The sequence below is a fragment of the Peromyscus maniculatus genome, chromosome 21, assembly GCF_049852395.1.
Source record: "Peromyscus maniculatus bairdii isolate BWxNUB_F1_BW_parent chromosome 21, HU_Pman_BW_mat_3.1, whole genome shotgun sequence".
In the NCBI taxonomy this organism is placed as follows: Eukaryota; Metazoa; Chordata; class Mammalia; order Rodentia; family Cricetidae; genus Peromyscus; species Peromyscus maniculatus.
In genome coordinates this window covers 45,382,699-45,391,527 of record NC_134872.1, presented here as the reverse complement: position 1 = coordinate 45,391,527, position 8,829 = coordinate 45,382,699, and positions in this window count along the sequence as shown.

Sequence of the window (8,829 nt, the reverse complement as noted above, 5' to 3'; positions counted from 1 at the left end):
TGGACCCTCATTCCCAATGGGAAAGAACAAGGTAATAAAAGATTACAGTATGGAAAGCCCTTGGATATCACAAACTAATAGTTCCCCCAGAGACTTCCAAAGGGATATCTGAGTTAGTGCTAGTGGTCTGGCCGAGCCTTTTACATCCCTGCCCCATAGGCTCGTGTGTTTGAACACTTGGCCCTCAGATGGTGGCTCTGTGTGGGGAGGTTATGGAACCTTCAGGAGGTGGAGCCTTGCTGGAGGATGCACATCACTGGAGAAAGGCTTTGAGAGTGTGTAAGTGTGTAGCTTGGCCACACGTCTGTCTTGTTCTCTCTCTCTCCTTCCTCTCCTGACACCTCACCATGCCATCTCTGCCTCTGTCCCCCTGGAACCACAGCCCACATAAATTCTTTCTTCCCTGAATTGCTTCCAGCTGTGGCTTTTATCACAGCCACAGAAAAGTAACAAATGCAATGGCAAGTAGGTGACGATGTGTCCATGTCCATTCGTCACCGTGAGCCTTGAAAGAGACTAAGCATCTCAACCTGACCGTTGCCCGTAGCAGCTGAAACACTCAGAAATTCAGGAAACCAAAGTTCAGAGAGTTTATGTAGCTGGCCCAAGGTCTACGCCTCCTCTGGTGTAGGAGAGGTAACCTGGGATGTGAATTCTCGTCTGCTGATGGAGAAAACTTACCCCAACACACAACACTGCTCCAAAGGCAAGGTCAAGGCTGCATGCTCTGCACTAGTCCCAGGGCCCAGTCCTAAAACACACAGACAGCCACCACTGCATTCCCAAGCAGTGGAAATTGGATAGGAGAATGTGAAGCAGGAAGGAGAAATTCACCTCACAATGAGCAGATGATGGGTACTTTGTACCCTTGGCTACTTTGGGCACATTCCATCTTGCACCCTCACATAATATCTGACAGGTGTTGAAAGCCTTTGTTGAACTGGATCTGTCACTCATGGAAATGGTAATGATGATTGCAGAGATAAAATTTAATATGCAATGAGAGATTAACTTCAAGACATGCATTATAAAATCACATATGCCTTATAACTACTAAACTCTTTGCATATTCAAAGCAACCTGAGTGGCAGGTACTATTAGTGTTGCACATGAGAAGCCAACAAAGCCAGACAGGAGTGCGTTAAGTGATTTCCACAGCTAGCAGATGTCATAATCTAGACCAGTGAGATGACCGAGTGGGTAAAGGCACTTGGCTGTCAAACCTGAGTTTGATCCCCAGGACCCACAGGGAGAAAGAGAGACTCTTTTAGGTTGTTCTCTGACCTCTGCACAAGTTCCATGGTGTACATGAGTGTGTGCGCACGCGCACGCGCGTGTGCACACACACACATACACATGAACACACACAAACACACAGATACATTAACTAATTAACTAATTAATTAACTAATAGAATAAAATATTTAAAACTGGTTAGTGGGTACATGACTAGATTTAATTACTAAGAGACTGGAAATTATATTTAAAGTGGGGAACTTTTATGAAATGAAAATTAAACCAAAAACTTGCTAGAGAATTAAAAGGCCCTAAGAAGGCAAACAAGGTGGTCTACGGCAACCCGTTGACTGTGGAGTGTAAGGTTGAAGGACAGGTCAGGAAGGATGGCAAAGTCCCTGGCTAGGCCAGCACGTGGGAGAACACTGCTATAAAGCAATATTTGGAAGAGAAGATTTGGAGTTTAGCCTTCGTCATATTAATTTTCAGCTGGCTGTTGAATGCGTAAGTGGGTATTTCCAGTACAACTGAACTGAACTGCCCAGAGGTCATGGAAGAGACAGGGGTGGGAAGGAGGCCTGAGGATTTCCACCTGTCAGAGGGAGCCTAAGGGCCAAGAGTGTCTGATATCCACATTGGGAGATGCCCAGTGGAGGGAGCTTCCTGCAGTTGAAAGGCATTTTCAACAAACGGGAATAGTTGGCTGGTGGTTGGCTTCCCTGGAGTGTCACTACAGTGAAAATCAAAAATGTCCTCCACTGTGGGTAACAGAGCTTGCTGAGCAAGCATAATGATCTGAGTCCAACCTCCAGTCACCCTGTAAACATTAGCCATGGCTGCATGTGCACCCATAACCCCAGCAATGGCGGGGTAGAAACAGGAGGGGGATGGGGCCTAGCCCCAGGTTCAGTGAGAGACCTTGTCTCGGGGAAATGAGATGGATTGCCCTCTCTGGTGTTTGAACATGCCATGTATGGATATGCACATCTTCTCACACACACACACACACACACATACACACACACACACACACACACACGTACATGCACCACACACCTACTGCATACCATATGATACCCCCCCTCAGTGTCCCTCACAGTTCATATTGACATTTTGAATGTCATCCCCCAGATGGTGGTGCTGTTTTGGGAAGTTGTGGAGTCTTTAGTGAGTGGGGCCTGGATGACAGAAGTAGATCAGTAAGGGCAGAACTTTCAACAATGCAACCCCTGGCTGCCCCTTGGTCACGAAGATTTGGGGAGTCCCCCATACACGATCTTGCTGCTAGGCATTTCAGTATTTGTGTGGTAATAGGAAATGACATCAGTTTTTAATTTCTTCTTTCTTGTAGCTCGGGATCTTTGAAGTTGACTTCAGAATCTCAGACTTAATCAGCAGAGGTCATTTAATCCAGCCTGAAGCCCTTTTCTCCTGGCACATAGCTGGAAGCTGAGCTACAGCCCAGTGAATATCTGCAGATCTGAATGATGCACTAAACTTCAAAGAAGTCCTGAAAATGTTCAAAGACTGACTTCAGGAACTTTGAACTCTTACATGGACCTTGAATGCTGTTCTGGGTCTTCCATCGGCTTCAACATATAGACTCTGAGGTAGGTAGAGAAGGAACTAGAAAATTCATTGACCTGGAGCTAGAGAGATGGCCCAGTACTTAAAATCTCTTGCTGTTTTCATAGAAGACCCAAGTTCAGTTTCCAGACCTAAGGCAGGTGGCTCTCAGCTGCCAATAATTCTAGTTCCAAGGGGATCTACTGCCCTCTTCTGGCCTCTGTAAGCACCTATACTCATGTGCACACACCCTCACACAGAAATGCACATGCATATACACTCAATGAAAAATAAATAAATATATTGTTTTTTTAAATCCAGAAAATTCATTTACCTTCTAGATTAAGGAAAGCCTGGAAGGCACTGTTGATTTGCCTCTATAAATAGGCCCTTGGCTGGAAGGAAATTTGGGGAATTGTTTGGGCTAAAAGAGTTTTTTTTGTTTTTGTTTTTGTTTTGTTTTTGTTTTTTTTCCCCAAGAGGCATTGGTTCTTGTGGGTTTCTTTTTAAAGTTTGCATTGGTCATTTCATTTCAAGTCATTTTCATCCCGGTCTCCCACAAGGTGTGGCAAGTCTTTTCAGATGCCATTAATGTGTTGTGGGATGCCTTGCAAAGAGCAATGGGTTCCAGATAATACAGAAGTAGGCAGGTCTCCAGGCCCATTCATTACCCTCCCTGCCAAGTGGGAGCACAGACACAGGAGCCTGAACTGGGTCTGAGCACTAAAGCAGCAGAAGAAAGGCATCCATGAACTGTGGTCAGAGGGAAGAATCTCACTGGCTGACAGGGACCAGTGGCTCATGAGGCTTTGGGGAAAGCAATGAGGAGGGTAAAAGGGAGCCATTAGAAGTGAAGACAAAGAGAGACAGCATTCATGTGTGTGTGTTCATGAGTGTGTATCAGTGAATGTGCACATGGCTGTGTGTATCTGTTCTCGTGTGTATACAAGTTTATGTGAAGGCACAAATGTGTGAAGGTGTGTGCAGAGGGCAGAGGTCAATGTCTGGTGGTGTCCTCATTCAATCCGGGTCTCTTGTTGGACATGGAGTTCACTGCTTTGGCTAGACTGGCTGGCCAGCTGGCCCTAAGGATCTGCCTGTATCCACCTCCCCAGTGCTAGAATTACAGGCATGCCCTGTCGTCATGCCTGCTTTTGTGTGGATGTTGGGAATCTGCATTCAGATCTTGATATTTGCACAGTAATCTCTTTACCAAATGACTCGTCTCCCGGCCCCAAGACAACGTGCTCTAGTGGTGTGTGAGCCATCTCCTGTGCTCACACATTAAAGGAGACCAGGAGACAGCCAAGCCTTGTTCCTAGTGACCCAGAGTGGCCCGGTGAGAGAGGCCGGAAGGGCTCTGCAGTCAGACAAGCGAAGGAGGCCACTGTGTGTTTTATATAGCAGATCTGTGTGGGTACGGGCTAAGCTTTAAACCAAAATATCATCCCAAAGGCTTGCTCCCAAGGAAGGGCAACTCCTAATGCCCTCAGGTAGAACCCTGGCCAGAGTCCTAGGTGACCTGGGGTAAAGACACTACTACAGCTGAGCCACACCATGCTGTGCCCACACCGAAGGCCACGAAGCTAAGCAGGTGTCCAGAGACACACTTTGGGGATTGTCTCCAATTTATAATCACTCTGGAAAATTCTTTTCCCTTTAGTCTTCAAAGGGAGTCTTTTTCACCAGAAATCCAAGTTGTTTTGTTTTTGCTCAAGATGGTATATTATTTTTAAATGATTTTAGTTCAGCTGTTGTGACCCTATGGGTCGTGACCCCTTTAGGGGTTGAACAACCCTTTCACAGGGGTAACCTAAGACCATCAGAAAACACAGATATTTATATTATGATTCATAACGGTAGCAGAATTACAGTTAGGAAGTAGCAATGAAAATAATTTGTGGTTGGTGGTCACCACAACATGAGGAACTGTATTAAAGGAAGATTGAGAACCACTGACCTAGCTCAACAGAAAGAATTATGTATAGTCACCCTGTATGGTTTTTTAAAGGCCACATGTAAAGCTTAATTACTCTGGGTATATGCAAACTCTTTTCAGTTGTGTCCACAGTATTTCTTCACTTTTTTATAAATCTGAAATGGATCCCTGCCATCACCACAAACCAAAAACTTCCATGACTAAAAAAACTAGGCAGGTAATATCTATAGCCTTTCCCATTGTTAGAGCAACAGGGTAAATACCGGGCATGAAAGATGTGCTTAGCATCCCTGTATCTTCCTTGATAACATCATTGTTGTTAAAGGCATCTGGAATCTATGAGGCAAATAGACATTGGGAGGTGTGAGTACCTCTCACATCCATGAGGGCATAGGGGGGCTACAGATGTGGCACATCAGCCCTCCTGGTTCTTCCTGCTTCTGTCTCCCACTATCTGGGGCTCCCATAAAGCAATTGGCTCAGATACCTGTTCAGGACAGGATTGGAAATTCATGTGCCTGGGTCTGGATTTGATGCCTCTGGATTCTGTAAATATGATAGATAATAAATATTTTTGTGCATGTTGAGTAATTGGGGTTTATTTCAAAGACATATTTATATATATTTTTAAATTATGTATATGCATGTATATCCACATGTGGGCATATGTTCACATGAGTGCTGTTACCTGCAGAGACCAGAAGAGAGTGTAGACTCTCCTGGAGCTGGGGTTGCAGGTGGTTGTGACCCTCCTGGGTCCTGGGAACCAAAGTCCGGTCCTCTACATAAGCAAACATGCTCTTAACCACTGGGTCATCTCTCCAGCCCTGCATATAACTTAAATACATCTATTTTTTTTCTTGCATAGGATTTTATGGAACCTATTTGGTTTGAAATTTGTCCTGCCTTATCTGATGCAGAATGGTCTGGGGAACTGTCTAAAGTGGAGTTCGTACTTACTGGAAGATTTAGGGTTCACAGATAGTGTCTAACCAGAGATAGCATACCAAAAGAGCTTGTGTGTCCTGTCATGTTGTGTCATGTTCAACTGGTCATTTGTAGACATTTCTTTCCCCGTACAAACACACTGCACGATCGCGTCTTATTGGTGGCTTCTATTGCAAGTCAGCATTTCTTTCTTATGAAATCTGTTCTCGGTGAAACTGACAGGCGGTTCAGCAGGTAGAGGTGCTTGTCACGGGCCTCATGATTTGAGGACCACCCCCATGGTGAAAAGAGAAAAAATGACTTCCACAAATTGTCTCCTGACTTCCTAACATGAATTGCAGATACACACACACACACACACACACACACACACACACACACACACAGTAAAAATAATAATACAAATAATAATACCAAAAAACTGTATTCTGGGCCCCGCGTGGTGGCGCATGCCTTTAATCTCAGCACTCGGGAGGCAGAGCCAGGTGGATCTCTGTGAGTTCGAGGCCAGCCTGGTCTACAGAGTGAGTTCCAGGACAGGCACCAAAACTACACGGAGAAACTTTGTCTCGAAAAAACAAACAAATTAACTAACTAACTAACTAAATAAATAAATAAATAAATAAACAGATAAACAAATAAATAATAAAATCAAACTGTATCCCTGGGGTGGAGGAGATGACATCAGCGGTGAAGGGCTTGCCATGCAAGCATCAAGACCTGAGTGTCATCTGCAGCGCCCACATAGAAGACAGAGCACAGCCTAATACACCTGTGACCCTGTGTGGGGGAGGCAGAGACAAGGAGGCACGCTGTAGCTCACTGACCAGCCAGTCTATCCAAATCTGTAAACTCCAGGTTTGTGAGAGACCTTGTCCCAAAAAGCAGAGTGGTGAGAAATGGGAAAGGCAGGTGGCATTGACCTCTGGCCTCTATATCCATACACATGCATGTACACACACACACACACACACACACCTCCACATAAATTCATCCCTTTCTGCCTTACTTTTCAGTAACATTTTCTTTTTTCTTTTTCTTTTTCTTTTTTTGTTCTCCAAAGTGTTTTGTGTCAACATTTTCCCAAAAGATGAACATTGCCATCCCACACAAACCCTCACTGCCAGAACACCTGTCTGCTCCACACAGCCACTGTCTCAGCTTGTTCCTTGTTTTGAAGCTTGGCCATGATATGGAAAATCAGATTCTTTCTCCTTCTGTAAGAATAATGATCCTACTGCAAAACAGAAGATGCAACTTATAAATTATTCAAAGCAGATTTGCAAAGACTACGGTCTCAGTGCCATTTTTATTGACCTTAACTGAGGTGTCTGTTTTCTGTTTTTGTGTAAATACACACACTCCTAGCCATCTATGTTTTTAAGCTAAAGAAGAATGGCGTTCACGTTTACGGCATGTTTCAATCACTGTTCCTCTTTAGATTGATTTCTGTGCAGTGCAGAAATGAACTCATATATCCCTGCTGAGGTGAGATGCATGGTGTACAGCCAGTAGCAGCCACCGGGCTGGCTACCAGGAAAAGTGCCATCAAAGCCCAGAAACAATGGCTCCAGAGAGTTGGCCCAGCTGTTAGGAACACTCTTACAGTGGACAGGAGGTTGGTTCCCAGGACCACTGGGCACCTCACAACTACCTGTGACTTCAGATCCAAGGAATTAAAACCCTCTTCTGGCCTTTGTGGGCACTCACATGCTCACACTCTCTTGTGGCACATATGCACATAACTACATATTAAAAATAACTCTTAAGAGTCCAGAAAGTTAGCTGGGCAGCGGTGGTACATGCCTTTAATCCCAGTACTCAGTCTAAAGAGCGAGATCCAGGACAAGCACTAAAACTACACAGAGAAACCCTGTCTCAAAAAAAAAAAGTCCAGAAAGTTGTACGAGTGTGTTTACAGAAAGAGTTAAATATCCCCAGCTGCCGTCATGAAACCCCCAGATCTGGTCGACTCAACTCCAGGGTGTTTTATACACTGAATTATGTGACAATTTGTGACAAACTCTAAACCCACTAACCAAATCTCCAGACTCCGGAAAAGAGTAACTGGGACTTCTAAATAACACAACAATGGCTTAAACTCAGGTGAGAGCAGAACCCAGAAATATTTGGCAGTATACACATGTGTGTATGTGTATGTATGTGTATGCATGAATAGAACATATGTATAGATGAGTGTGTATACTGTATATTGTTCACCAATCAATATTTGCCAAAGCAAAATTAACTAGACAGTTCAGTATGTTGTCTCTGTGTTAGGAGATGGTTGTACATGTGTATGGAATGCACATACACATATGTGCACATGCATGTGGAGGTCAGAGGCTAGTCTCTGGTGCCTCATCCTACACTGTAGCCCCAAAGAGACACTGAGATCAGGACTCCAAAAATACAGGTAAGGGGAGAAAAACAGTGCTGGAAGGATGCTGGATGAGTTAACATGGTCCCACAGAGCACCCTGTCCAAGATGGAGCATAGCATACATTCAGTTCTCCTGGGGCGGGGGGAGGAAGCACCCAGGGGGAAGCACCCAGGGCGCTGCTCCCAGGTTGCAAATGCTCCTGCTTCCTGCACTCCTGACCTTCCTACGGCAAGGGGGGTGCCAGTGCCCTGACACCCAGAGAAAATGCCTGGGCAGAGAAAGTCCAAACAACTGAAGTAGGCCGCTCCTGGCCTGGGTAGGTTTATCCACCAAAGTCCCAGTGGTCTCTGGAGTGGGATGAGACACCAACCAGGTCTCCTATAGTCAGGGCTGGTCATGGTTTTCTTCTAAATCTTATCAGAAGATAGTATTGTCATCTATTTGATCCCTGCTCAATTTAATAAGAGTCCACTCTTAATTTATTTTTTCTGTTTATTTACATATATGAGGTATGCACATACCACATGGTACAGCAAGTCTCAGGACCCTCGTATGTCTACCTTCCCAGTGCTGGTCCTACAGGTGTGGGGAGTGCCCTGGGCTGTGCAGAAGCCATTCCCTCTGGCTCTCATCCCTTGAGGGGAGGGATGAGAGCCATGGGAGGGGGGGGGGACGGGACCCAGTGCCTGAAACTGGCTTAAGTGCTAAAGATTGACTTTCTGAAAAGCCATTCTAACATGGGACAAAAAAAAGGTGG